Below are 14,878 nucleotides of genomic sequence, written 5' to 3' on the forward strand. Positions count from 1 at the left end.
CACCCACTAAGCTTCTACTATATATTCTCAAATGACATTTCATGCACATTCTGGCCTTAGTTTGGAGTATCTTGAAAACAAAGCCACCATTTTCTCTGAAGAAATTGTACTTTTCTGTCAGTTGGCCAAATTAATGCTGATGTCCTTCTGAGTGCCAACCAAGTCACCGAAAAATGGTATTATGAGATGGGGAAGCCACAGGTCACAAATTAATAGCTTTGTTCACAGTGTTTTAAAAAAACCTAGTAATGGAAACATAATCACCTAGCTCTTTGCATTTTCCAAAAGAACCTGAAAGCCTGACAAAAGAACCACACCCACTCACAGCCACAACAGACAGGCAAGGGGGCAGGTGTCTCCCTACTTAGGGCAAAAGCTCACAAGTGTATGGTGGTTTCCCTCAAGATTCTCCTTCCAATCAAGGGCCTGTGCTTTACATACTGTGCGTGTAGACTTCACGCTGGAGTTTAAGGAACACAGCAGTAAGCAAAACGTAAAAGCCCCTAACTTCCTGGAACTACACGATGGTTTGAGCAGATGCTGAAGGAAAGGGAAAAGCAGCCCACTAGGAGTAGTGACATGAGGGTATTCTAATGTTCCTGAGGACCTCACTATTTAATGGCATCCTGAGTGAATCTTTTGTCATGTGAATGGCCACGCCCTATTTTACCAGTTTTGAGATCTAGATTGGGTATGCTTACAATGAAGATACAAAGTTAATCTGTGAGTCCATATAATAATTATGATTACAATAGTAAATTCCTATGTCTGTCACCGAAAATAATTTTTAAGTTTCACTCATGGATTCCATTATCTCCATATCTTATATGCTGCATATCTCATATATGACCTAAATATACTGTCTAAATCTGTGGTGAACATCTTCAGATTAAGAAATCTGCATTAAAATCAGAAATGCTCTCATTTTTTTTGCATTTAAATGTACCAAAATCAGATTATTTTAATACTTAGATTCACACAGTCAATTCTGTTTTTGACCACAAAGCCAAGACCTTGTATTTTGAAGGCTTCTAAATATCAAATTATTGTCTAATGCCCCCAATTTTTGCCTTGCTGACCTACAGTAAAACTTCTGATGCCCACTAGATATGTCATAGGTACATGAATAAAGCACACCAGAAAACTGCTTGATGACTTGAGGAAATATCTACACAGAAGTACCCCTACATTCTAATTAAGTTCTCCTGATGTTAAAATTGCAGGAAACCATGGGTTATAATAGTGGAGACAGTTTGAGTAAAAGAGGTAAGGAAGAGAGAAAATTACCTAAACATATTGTTTAAAGAAATTAAAATAATTTCATCTAAAGAAGTCTGGTTATATACAACTTAAACCAAATCATATAATTGGTTTCACAACTTGGGTTAGTAAGAACATGATTGCCAGAATTCTTTTCCCTGAAATTACTCCCTAACTCAGTTATCACTGCCACCAATTCTAAGAATTATCTTCATTCAATCTTGATTTGTATAACTCCAAGAATAAGAACTAAGAAAAACAGTGGCATGCATATAGAGACCAGACTACATATTAAGTGACTCAAACTCAGATCTGGTGGTTAAGCTCACATACTGTCCACTATACTGCACAGGTTCCTTCTCAATAATAATTAAATCTAAAGTAAGCTTTTAAAGTTTGCAAAGATTCACTATCCCACTTACTCTTGGTTAATCTGAGAAAGTTGGGGCAGACAATATATCTCTAATGTACAGGATACTGAGTCCCCCAGGTATGGTATTTATAGAAAAACCTATAGTTAAAACAAAAACAAAAAATGGCTCTTGTTTTTTATTATGATTTAGACCAGATATTAGCAAATGGTCCAAAGAAGTTGGATAGAGTGCCTGGCAATATCCACAAGGCATATAAAACTACTAACGGAAATTAATGTGCACAACTAAATTATGTTACTTTTAGAGTAACCATATCTTTAAAAAGAGTAGTAGAGTATCTATTATGTTTGTATTTTGGGGATGGTAGATACCAGATATTTGTACTGCCCCTTCTCTTCTCTACTATAATGCTCCAAGCATACTCTTTTCTGCTAGGCCTGAACCCAGTCTCAGAATCTTTTTGAATATACAGCTCCACACAGTCTCAACCAATATATTAGCCACACATAAAAGTCCTGCATTCCTATTTTAACTCTCTTCATTTAGGTCCACACTATGTAACATTTGTTTCTGGCATTTTTTTTCTTTGCTTCTGATTTGATATTTGTCATCAATGTTTCTCATATTATTTCATGTTTGTATGTATCATCTTCTCCCAAGTACAGGGACTCTGCCTTTTATTCATCTCAGAGCACCAACTGCAGTGATTAATACACAGTAGGCACTCAAAGTGTTCTGAATGTATCTGAGATTAATATATGATATGTATGGAAAAATCTAAAGTTAAAAGAAAAAACAACTCCCCTTGTTTCTGATTATGGCTTGGACGAAAGTTCAGTACACTTTTCCTGTAAAAAGCCAGAGAATAATTATTATAAGCTTTCAGGCCAGCTGGTCTCTGATGCACCAACTTGACTGCCTTTATAGTGAAAGCAATCATAGACAAAATATAAACAAATGAGCTGAGTCTATATTCTAAGAAAACTTTATTTATGGACACTGAAATCTGAATTTTATATAATTTTCACATCTCACAAAATATTTTTCTTCTCTTGACTTTTTCCTCAACAATTTAAAATTGTAAAAATCCCTTCATAGCTTGTGGGCCACAGAAAAGCATGAGGCAGGATGGACTTGGCCCACAGGCCCAGATCTGTGACTCTCAAAGTATGAACTTTGGGTGGCCTGCAAGATCCTGTCAGCAAGTCCAGCTACCTATGTGTAGGCCAGATTTTCTTTGTATGCCTCAAACAAAACAATGGACCACACGGACTGAGTAGAGAAGCAAATATGAGGATCTGGCTGTCTTCTGTTAAGCCAGAAACTGAAGAGATTTGCAAAACTGTAAAACAATGGCACTCCTCACTGATTTTTCTTTGTTTGGAAAATACAGTTACATTTCTTTATGTTAACCTGTAATGGTTTTCTTATTGATTTTTAAAATGGATTAATATTTTTTAAATGCTTCAGTTTTGATTTTTAATTATAATAAATGTCAATAGCTTATAACCCATGCAAACAAAAGGTCTCTAAGAGACCCCAGTAGATTTTGAGAATATAAAGGGATCTTGAGACCAGTTTGAGAACCTGCTGCAGAAAGTACCCGCTGCAGATGAAGCTGGGCTGACTTACTCCTGCTGCACAGTGTTCTCAGGCCATATGCAGGGTACTTCCTCAGGCTGACCCACTAGGCAGACCGCCTGATTTCAATCTCTACCTTGACTTCAACTCACCTAAGAGCTTCCTGGCATTCTTTGATTAGATCCTGATTTGGTAAAACTTAATCCCATGCAATTTATGTTCTTGTATAATAAATTTGGTGAGAACATTATGATTATTTTCATCAAAGAACCTTTCAGATACATGCAGACCATAAAAATGCTTCAGCCTCTACTTTGCCAAAATAGGCAACTTGAAGCAAGTATCTCTCCCTGGCTTGTATTTTCTAATCTTAAAAAAAAAAATTACTATTATAATTCTTTGCCATCAGAACATATCTCAAAACAGATTCACTTTATAAATTAAAGTGCTTCTGACATGGCTCCACAAAAATTGTGGGAGCTAATCGGCATCCTAACATAAACACTGTATCCAAAGAATTAAAATCCACTAGACATGGTGCAAACTTAGTGCTAATAATAATGCACTAAAAATTACATTTTGCAAGTAAATTATACATATCTTAGCATTTTAAGAGTATTAATATTTTGCTTGTTCTGTCATTTGAGATTTAAAACCTTTGCTAAAGAATATTTTAGGAGAAATAAAAGGGAAAGTTATCTTGATTCCAGTGTTTGTCACACAGGGAACCTTACATAAGGGAGCATTTCTTTCAATATAAATCGATTTTGTCATATCATTTAACTGTCTATCCAAATGATACTGCTGGCCTGGGGGAACTCCGCTCCATTTTAGGGAGAATTAAGGCGACAATAATCACGATTCCAACCTTTATCATCTTACTGAATAATATATTCTTACTTAGAAAGTGCTTCTCATGAGTATACAATTGTAAAAATCTTCATAGTTTTCTTTTTTGGAATATTAACTTTGTAAACAATAACAAAGAAGGAAAAGACTTATATTTTGGGGCATTTATCCTTTATTCTGTCTTATAAAATGTCTAAAAAACCAAGAACTATGATCAGATGCTAAATCTGCATAATAATTTGTGATTACTGGCTCCAAGTAGAAAAATAAAGTACATCTGGCTCTTCTGACCAACACCAAAACTGAAATTCACTAGCATCATTAAGATCAGAAAGACACTAGCAGATCATTATTTCCTATTGGGGAGGTGATTACCTGTTTGGGGGAACAGTGCCTATTATACTAGAAGGATTTTGGTAGCTGTGATGTTCAGTGAAAAACAGAAAACAGACAAGATGTGGGGGAAAATGCTTACTGTTTAAATCTACAGTAAAAGCGAAAGTCTCACTATGATTGCAAAACATTCCAAATTGTGAAACTTAAGTTACTTGTAAAATAGACAAAAGTAAAGCTGCTTCCTCAGTCATTTTTGGAGATCTCAGCATCAATTTAAAGAAGATGCTTATATTTAAAAGAAAGCCTATTTCAAAATATGAATCCTTACATAACTACAAATAAGGACATGAAGTAAATTTATATACCATATCATACAACATTCTTATTCCATGTGTTTGCACATGAAGGAGATGTGAAAAGAAGTTTAAAAAAAGTTATTTCCTTTACTATTGGATTCTTTAAGGAATAAAACAGCACAAGAAATAACCACAATTGATGTTAATGCAAGAACAATCAAATTATATTAAACTGTTATGTGGATTATATGAAAAAAAGAAAAGGATGGATGGATTTCCTTGTGTGGAAAAGATACATTTCTGTATCTACTGTAAAATACTGCCTATGAAAATGTTTTTACATAACAATTTTTTCCACTCTCATTTTTAAATCAAAATTATGTGCATTTAAAACCATGGTTATAATAAAGTTTGTTGGGAAGGCAACAGATTTAAAAATCACATGGAATTTGTGCTGTTACAAAGACAGAAGGGATCAAGAGGGTTTAGGGCCATATTTGAGAAGGAAAAAATAGTCTGAGAAAACATGCTACTCCAAAGCAGCAAAACTATAATCAAAATGTGGTTGTTTGAAAGCATGGCACAGTAGTTTAACATCTGGAAAACACTGCTGCTATTTCAATTAGGTAGTTCCCAACTCCCCTCCCCAGTGGTGAGGTAATGTATTGTAACTTTCTCTAGCTACTGGGGTATTTTCCTAGCACTTTGTGGAAACTGTTGGCTTTCAGAAACACACAGGCTGATTTGAAACAAAAGTTAAACAAAATACAGAATTGCAACAACAATAAAAAGCAATTTAGAAAGAGGATCAAAGCCAAGCAGATAAGCAAACATTTTTAAATCAGCTGAGATTGTTTTTCAGATCAGTTCCCTAATTTCAAAGAGCCAAAGCAAAGCAAAGCATGCTGACTTACACTGATTCTTCAGTTCTTTCAGCTGTTGTTTAAATTGTACAAATTTTTCATTGTTTTGGAAGTCTGCATCTGAATTCTTACTCTGTAAAGCCAAAAATTTATTCTCCACTAACAATTTTAGATCTGGTATTTTTTCTGGACGTTCTTCTTTTACCTGAGGAAGATAATAAAATTATCTTAGTTAAGTGTTAATGAATAGTTTTGTAACATTATTTTTATCTCAATTCATTCAAATGAAAATACCATGAGGTAGAAAACACAAACTCGCCACAGTGAACAAGAGAGGTTGGGACTAGTTGCAGAACAAACTGTTGGGAAAGAGTGGAGGGAATCATTCACCCCATCTACTCATCAATTTCTTAAGCCACTCTTCAAGGTCCTCCTAATTTGCTGTCTCCTGGCAATTACGGGGGGAAAATCTCACGCCAGCACAATTCCGTGTCCTCTAACCTGAGCATTGTGGCTTCTGCTCTTTACCCAGCAGTCCCTCTCCTGTCCCCATCTGTCTCTCAACATGCTCCTCTTCTCTGGCAGGTTGAGAGTGGCTCTTATTTCACAAGAGGTTGACTTGAATCTTGAGCTTTACCATCTGCTGCCACAAGAAGGAACAAGTGTCCCCTATTACGTTCAAGATTAAACTCAGCTCATATTCCTTTTCTTCCTATCAATATTTTATTATAAAATGAAACATGTAGAAGAGTTGAAAGAATCGTATTTTACCATTCATCTATCTCCTTGATGCCACAATAATGTTTTGCTGTTTTATCACATATCTATCCATCTTTGTGTTTTTCTGTCCACCCTCAACCAGGTTTTTAAGTTCATTCTTAATTTCATCTTCATTTTCAGAACACTCTTTTCCTCTCTAGAGGCTCTTACCCCGTAAAATGTTTAATTTTGCCCTTTACTTCCATATTTAAAATCAGCCTCTTATAATCCCCTCAGTTATTTTCTCCTTACAGTCCAGCTCCTTTGAAAAAAAAATATCTGTATCCACTACTGCTACTTCCTTATCCTCAAACTTTTGCCACTAGTGACGCTGCTGGCCTCACCACTTCACTGTAACTGCTCTTCTGCAGGACTTCATAACAGGCTCACTGAATCACTGGCCTTTTCCTGGTGCTCCTGCCATCAAAAAAAATTCACCAACCTCTCCCTCAGGCCCCAGCAGGCCTCAGCCACGCTCCTACCATAGCACCAATAATATTAACTGGATTTATTTTTATATTCTATGTCTCTTTCCTGTAATAAATTCTAAGGTCTTTCAAAGGTGTCTGATGTATCAGTGTTGCCAGCACCTGACACATTAGAAGTAGTACTTAATATATTTCAAATGAATCAATCTTATTAGATTCCAAATATACTTACCACTAAAACTAATAACTTACTGACTGTTGTTATCATTAGTAGAGTACACAGCACAATTTCTGAGCTGGAAGATAACTTAGAAGTCATGTAATCTTGAGCTACGCACTCCTCATTTTCATAAATGAATAAAATGATATACAAAGAAGTTAAATGACTTGTCTACAGTAATCCAGTTAATTAGAGGCAATGCTAAGACTACAAGGTAAAGAAAATTCTTCGTTTTGGTTCTAGTCAGCAGGATATATTTCTGATCTCTGAATCTGAGTAGCAATGCATGTGAAGTCAAAAGATTATGTGCAATTTATCTGCTTTGATTATCCTTTGTCATGGAGAAAAGTATTACATAATCTTCTTTTGCCTAGTTGTTAGGCATTTTAATTAGCTAAATGGGAAATAAAAATTAAGCAAGAAACCAAAGTACTCAAAGTTATATTTATGGTACAATGTGAAGGAACTATCTTCTCATTATATATTAATGGTATCAACCAGTACTGAATCCACCATCAAAGAAAGTTGTGAAAAATATGGAGAGGCTTTAATGATAAGTCTTATATGTAATTAAAAATTTTAAATAAGTCCTGTAAGGCTAAAGAACCAGTAAAGCTCAGTTTGGAAAAGAGAAGGTAGAAAGGCAATTTAATAATGCCTTTCTTCTAATAAAATGAGGAAATGAGCTCAAGAGTAAGAGCTATTATACATGGTGACTAGCTATCCTCTACCTCTACAATGGCCAGAACAAGACAAAACAAGTTCAATATTGTAGCATGAATAGTTCAGAATAGATACAGAAAATAAATTATGAGTTTTTATAAGAGAATTTCAGTCTTTCTGAATTTATAAAATAAAATTAACTTGCAGCCACCTGAGATGTTAATGGTAATGTCACAGGGAGGCATACAGATAAACCTTCTCAAGGTCTTTAATGAGTCTGAAATTATTTAATATGGGATGATCAGGAGAGGTCTCATCTGAGCACATGATCAGTAAATGCAAAAGCTCTTTTCCAACAAGGTCTCTAACCCACTCTACATACATAATTTTCTTGGTTCAACTACAACTAATGCTGGGAAGTTAAGGTGAGGGGTGGAGAGAACAGGTATTTTGAAGTTGACAACATGGCAACCTGAAGTATCACTAGGAAAACCTGAATAGACCAAATTTAGTGGTTCATAGTACTTTCTCCCCTGACAGCCAGACCTCAAAGGAACAGCTGTAAAGCACATAAACTCACTGTAGTAAGTAGCTCCTCTGGAAATCTGAAGCTGCAGTGAGCATAGCTATCCACTGCAAAGAGAACTTAATGTACTCTAGCTACCAAAACAAAAGTCTGGAAGACATTAAACCCACTATGTTTAAATCTATGCAATAAATGGGGATTCATTATATTTCAATGATTTTTTTTTTGCTTTGTATCTTCAACAGAAATAGATCATTTTAAAAGGGGAAGGAAAAAGTCTTTCTTTAGGTAGTGGATCATAAGTGTTATCTAGTCTGAAAAAGTAAGGATGGCCCTCTTTTCCTAGGTCAAATTTAAAAATCCCTTAAAGAAATTCAAAGTGGGAAGAAGGAATTTAGCAGATGCCAATCCATCCCTTTCCTAAGGATAAAGTTCCTAGACACAGGACTTAAAATCTCAATGAATTAAAATTTAAAGACACTGTATTAATTCATTATGCCTGTCGTAACAAAGTGCCACAGACTAGGTGGCTTTAATGACAGAAATTATTTCCTCACACATCTGGAGACTAGAAATCCGAAACCAAGGTGTCATCAGGGCTGGTTTCTTCTGAGGCCTCAAACTTTGGCCTGTAGATGGCTGGCTCCCCCTGTGTCATCCATCACAGGGTCTTTCTTCTGAATGTGCCTATGTCCTAATTCCCTCTTCTTACAAGGACAGCAATCATATTGGATTAGGGCCATCCCAATGATTTTATTTTTACCTTAAACACCTCTTTAAAGGCCCTGTATCTCTAAATACAGTCACACTGAGGTACTGGGGATTAGGACTTCACATATGAATTTTGGGGAATCCAATTTGGCACATACACATAGATTTTTAAAACAAAATTTTAAAAACAGCTTATAGATTATTAGTCTTTACAGCATTTTAATTTTAAAATGATAGAAACTACTGAGAAGTAGACTTAGCAGATATCATACTTACATAATGGGAATTTAATACTGCTTTTAAGAGAGAAAAAGTCAGGCCTAGGGGAGAGGAAGCTGCGACACAGCTCCAGATGACTGTGGCCATGTGAAAGCGCCAGCCCAGGTTTTTAAAGAAAAGTAAGAAATCTAGATGTTTGTCAGATACTTTCTCAGAGTGTGTAGTCCAAACAATACATCATCCTGAAGGTCATGAGTTTGAAACCTCTATTTAACGTAAAGGAAATATTTTGGACATAAAAATAAAAGTACTCTTGTAATCCACAATATCCGGGAGGTATTGTGCATATCCCATACTTTTACTTTAGGGATGAAATATGGTCCTTTCAAGCAGAACAGGGAATAATGGAAGAGGATGGTTGTGTGTGTGTGAGTGTGTGAGAGAGAAAAAAGTAAGGGATTTCATTTTAACATGCGCATTCAAATTGCTTGTTTAAAACTTTGGCTCCATACTTGAGATTAAAAATGAGGCTCTGCTACTAACTGAATGACCTTGGGAAAGGTACTAAATGCATCTCACCTCAGCTTCCTCATTTATAAATAGAAAATTATAACAGTATTTACCTCACAGTGTTGCTGAAAGGAATAGATGGAATGAAGCAATAAACCACTGAGCTGTCTGCCAGAGCATTCAGTAGTGAGTAGCTGCTGCTGTTGTGACTGTCCTTGTTATCATATATGATCTTCAGGGTTGCTGGACACACAGGTCTGCAGCTCAGCAGCTGACATGGGGACACACAAGTGGAGGAGTCAGTGCATGGATTTTAAATGGAAACTGCAAAAGTCTACCAAGGAGACTGAATAGGAAAAAAAAAAGGAACCAAGGACCGAACTCTGGAGAACACCCCATTTATGGGGCAGCAAGAAGAATCTGAAAAAAAGGTACAAGAGTTAAAGAAGATAAACAAAAGAAAGAGCCCCAAAATCTAGGAAGAAATTTCAAGGTCTATCAAATGCTGCTGAGAAGTCAAGCTAAAAGGCCTGCGATGTGCCCAGTGAATTTGGTGATTGCGTCATAGGGACTTTAGCAAGAGGAGAGGTAAACACAAAGTATTGACTCCAAAATATCCAGACCTTTGTTTAATGAATTGTTCTAAAAAGATGGTGGGGTGATAAGCAGAAACATACAAATCTTCAAATTTCTATAGGTTCTCCAACCAACTGCTCAGTTTCAGCTCCAAAACACCTGTGAATGTTTAGCTACATTTAACTGGAACTCAACACTCCTCTGACTGCAGTATTTCTTGTGTTAGCAAGGGGAAGGCAATCAGTGAGCTCAGTCAGGTCTCTGATGGCTCTGTCCCTACGAACAGACGCTACTTGTTTTGGGAAAAAAGACAACAGTAGAAACAAAAGGCAGAACTTGGTTCTTATCCATACTGAAACTACGTAATATTTTCAACATGCTTTAACATAAAATTTTAAATATTTATATGATAATAATATACTTCATTTCTTTCAAACAGTACTGTATACATATGCAGTTACTCAAAGTGTGCCATTTTACTGCCACAGGGCAAAGTCAAGATCTCCTACTCCAATTATCACTACTGCCTTGTAGCTATCATTTCACTGGGAGGGGAGATCACAGGAGCTAAAGGTATTAATGGGCTGAGTCACACAAACTTTTGAATCATGGGAGAATCTGGTAAAACATTAGTCATTCTTTTAACTTAACCAAGACTCAGATGGATGTATTCTCTCCAAACAGCCATGGTTGGAGGTTTGGCTCCCCAAAAAACATATACCTGGTGATCTACATTTTGGAAATCACACAGCATTTTAAAGTTCATTACAAGTACATAGTAGTGATAAGCAATTTGCTCTGTGTTCTGCTCTACACACTAAGTATCCCAAGTTCTAATACATAGTCAGCTTGAGCTAAGGCTATAAGACTTGCTTTCGTGCTGGGAATCCACAGGGAATTGCTTCAATTGGTCCTAGAACATTCATTCAACAAATATTTACTAAGTCCCATTTGGGTACCTGGCATTATGATACTATTTCAAGCATTAAGACATTTATGGATGTTGGCCCACACTTATGACACATCACCAACACAACTGGTCATGCACAGAGTAAATTTATGTACACTAACACTGTCTCCAGCTTTATACAGCAAAAAAGCTTGGCAAAAGTTTTTATTGAAAGGCATGTCTAGGCTAAGAATCATTATGCTTTCACTGGGTATAACCTAACTGTATGTACATACGGTATATTTTCTACAGAGTTTATACTATACTGCCTTAGCCCTGTTTAAAAAAATAAATCCCACACGCTAATGATGACCATGGGTTATACCCTTAATCTCATGCCAATTTCTGTTGTCAATTGCACAATCTGCACTGAACTCTGTTGGACCCAATTATTTGTACCTGAGTGAGTTTCTAGTGCCATTATTTAGTTTGACTTCTGACAAAACACTTAAGAGAGACACTTCCTTGTGGAGCATTATAACACATCAAATGGACTTCACAGCTTGCCAAGGTGTTGTAATGCACCATTACTGAGCACCAGCCAACCAGACATGGAAACGTCTTTCCTCGTTCAAGGCTTTCAGAAGAATTTTGAAAATAAACTTAAAACATGTGAGAGAGTGCTATTGGTCTAGTTCTAATGGACCAGTCCTATTAGAATAGACAGATGTCTAACAGATGGCACTGGAATGAGGCAATCTGCCATCTACGTGCATCTGTTACTAAATATTTATGCTGTTGAAAATCACTCCAATAATTTCTCATGACATCATTCCCACTACAGGATTATGACCAACAGGAATCACTTATTTATACAGGCTAGCACATTAGCATTCCCATACTGGAGAACAGAACCAAACTGCTAATTTTGCCTCTTTAGGGTTTTGTTTTATTGTTTTAGCCTTTTTTTTTTTGCTTTGTTTTGTTTTGGTAGAATTCATAGAAAAATGCACTATATACTTTTTCATTAATTTGTCCACAAATCAGTAGACACTGAACTAAATTCTGGCTATAAAGAAAATCTAAAGTTACTTCTGAAGCTACATAAACCCTTTCCTTTATTAAGATCATGGTCTCAATTATGCCAAATTCATAGTTAAGAGCAAGGCCTCTAGAATCAGAATGCTCAGATCGAACAGAGGAGTTTGTAAGAATAAATAAAATGGGTTACTTCATGTAAAACGCTTATTTAGAATGGGCATATGGGGATGCCCAATGTATAACAGCTATGATAATTCCAGCTGTGGCTCTACCATTTTCTAGTCATGTGGCCTTGACAAGTAACTTACTCTGCTTCCGCAGTTATACAATGGAAATAACAACAACCTATTTCATAAGGTGTTGTTAGATTAAATTATGCAACACATGTAGTGATTCATTCAATACCTGCTGTTTAATACATTTTCACATATTATTACTACAACTCTTATGATCATGGCTTCAATCATTTACTTTATAGTTAATATTTCCTTTAAATTTTATTTAATTATATTTTAGTTTATATTTAAATTTACTTTATATTTAGTTGTCTCCACTTTCTTCTTATTCCACAGGTGATCCCTGCCCCCTAAACAAACATTAACTGTAAATACATGACTCAGGGCTCAGCATAAACCAAACAAAGAAATAAGAATTTGGAGCCAGGCCTTGCTGATGGAGGTTTCACAGACATTAGTTTTGTAGGATTTCATTGCATTTATTATTAAAACCTATGGGATTTAATCTCAGCAGGAATTATGCATCACATCAGACACTGGGAAACAAGGCAAACTCCTCTTTCTTTCTTTCTTTCTTTCTCTTCCCTGTTCTCACTGCATTGTTCAGGCTGATTTTATGGAACAGAGCTGAAGCTAAATTAGGTGCTGGAGGAATGCAGTGAAAAGGCACACAGCTGTCTAGCACCTCTTGGCTCCAGCACACTTTCCTCCTTTCTCTCTCTCTGGTTCAGGGCAGAATGCTACTCTCTGCCGGGTTAGTTTAACTGAAGAAGCCTGCTGGCCACTGGAATTGCCTGTATCTCTCCCATATCTGTATTTCTGCACCATCAGTTACTGTCAGGCAGGGTCATTCACAGTGGGCTGCTCTGGAAAGCGTGGTCAGCATTACTGTCACATTATGTACATTCCACATTATGGAAGCAACAAGGGAAAAAAAAAGACAACTTACAGTCATCATAACAATACTAATGAATGACTCATGCTTCTACTCTTTCAACCAGCATAATTAATTACATGTGAAATGTTGCTGCTCAACTTTAAAGTTAGCTTAACATTTTAGATGCTACACAATTAACAATATAGAAGATCATAGGGCATAAGGAGAGAAGAACAGTTAAATATAATACAGTGAGTTTCCTTGAATTTTAAGAATGGGGAAAGTGAGGTCAGCAAGTTTGTGATGTATCCAACCTTGTGGCAAAATTCAATGAACTAAGTGATTGATATGACATCTCCTTTACTGTTCTGGTTTCTTAGACTTTCTCCCCACCCCGAACACACACAGACACACAAACACACAAAAACAAACTGTACATGTTTCAACACCCATTACTGCATTCATCCATTCAACAGATATTTACATTTTGGGAACATGTAATAGACTCCGGGCAGTTAGGATGAGCTGGGATGAAGCAAAGAAGAAAACAGACAAGGTCCTTGCCCACATCCTGATGGAAGACTTAACAGTAAACATCAACAAAAAATAAATAGAGATAAATTCGCTAGGACTATGTGTGAACAGATTCATTTTTGGAGGAGAATATGTTAAAATCAAGAATGTAGCACTGGATACCGCTTCAAATATTACTTGATTAGTTGACAAAGCCGTTTTTGCTCACATGAGTTTTGAAAATACATAACTCCTATGTAGTTAATTCAGGCATGTAAAATTAAGTGCATAAAAGCTTTCTCTGTGAATTAAACACTTTAGAAGCTATTAAAGTTGTAAGGAATGGTTAAGAAAAACATGTATATTCTAATAACAAAAATTCCAAAAGAATCTGTAATTGTGAAAATATTTTACATCTCACGTCCCTTTTGGTCCTTGCTATATCCTAAGTACCTAAAGCAGTAACTGGGATACAGTAGGTACTCAATGAATACATGTAGATGGAATAAAATGGATGAATAAATTATTATTTGTCAAGGGAATATGTCAAGTACAATCTTCATCATTACCATAATATGATATCCACATTTGTCCGAAACAAAATGATAGTTTTTGAGTTTGTGCAAATAATAGCTTTGAATTTCTCTTAGTATCACACTGGATATTTCTTAAAATGAGGAAGTACACCCAAATTTTCACAAGAACATTTAAATGTTTCTATAATTTTATACATTAGTGAATATCTAATCAATCATGACTGTTTGTTGTTCTGGCCAACTTTCAGTTTTCCAGCATCAAATAATTTTTTAAAATATGTATATACAATTTATTCAATGTTGACTACATGCCAGGTACCAGACAGTAGAACTGTAAGACAAAAAATACACATTTATAGAGAGTGACAGCTATAGGTTTTAGAAGGACATTTTCTTTACAATATCATATCATTTAAATGACTTTAAAAAAATCTCTTTAAAATCTATCTTAAAATCTAAGTGTCCAATTCAATTCAACCAATATTGATTCAGACCCTGCTATATGCAACACATCCTAAATTTTGAGGGGTTACTATAGGTGAAACGGGATCTAGACCCTGCATTCAATAAACTGTAGTCTTTGTCGCTAAGGAGAGGATTCCAAAAGCTGAGAAA

General features: G+C 35.8%; 1 protein-coding gene across 1 annotated transcript in view; it reads right to left on the bottom strand.

Moving 5' to 3' along the window:
• The window catches only part of LOC140847803 (serine/threonine-protein kinase TAO1-like), a 199,140-nt gene that overhangs the window by 162,555 nt on the left and 21,707 nt on the right, over positions 1–14,878 (bottom strand). Inside the window, exon 3 of the mRNA XM_073229158.1 lies at positions 5,611–5,764. The gene's annotated coding sequence lies outside the window, so the exon portion shown is untranslated. The remainder of the gene's footprint in view (positions 1–5,610; positions 5,765–14,878) is intronic.

Source organism: Manis javanica, chromosome 2, assembly GCF_040802235.1.
Source record: "Manis javanica isolate MJ-LG chromosome 2, MJ_LKY, whole genome shotgun sequence".
Lineage (NCBI taxonomy): Eukaryota > Metazoa > Chordata > Mammalia > Pholidota > Manidae > Manis > Manis javanica.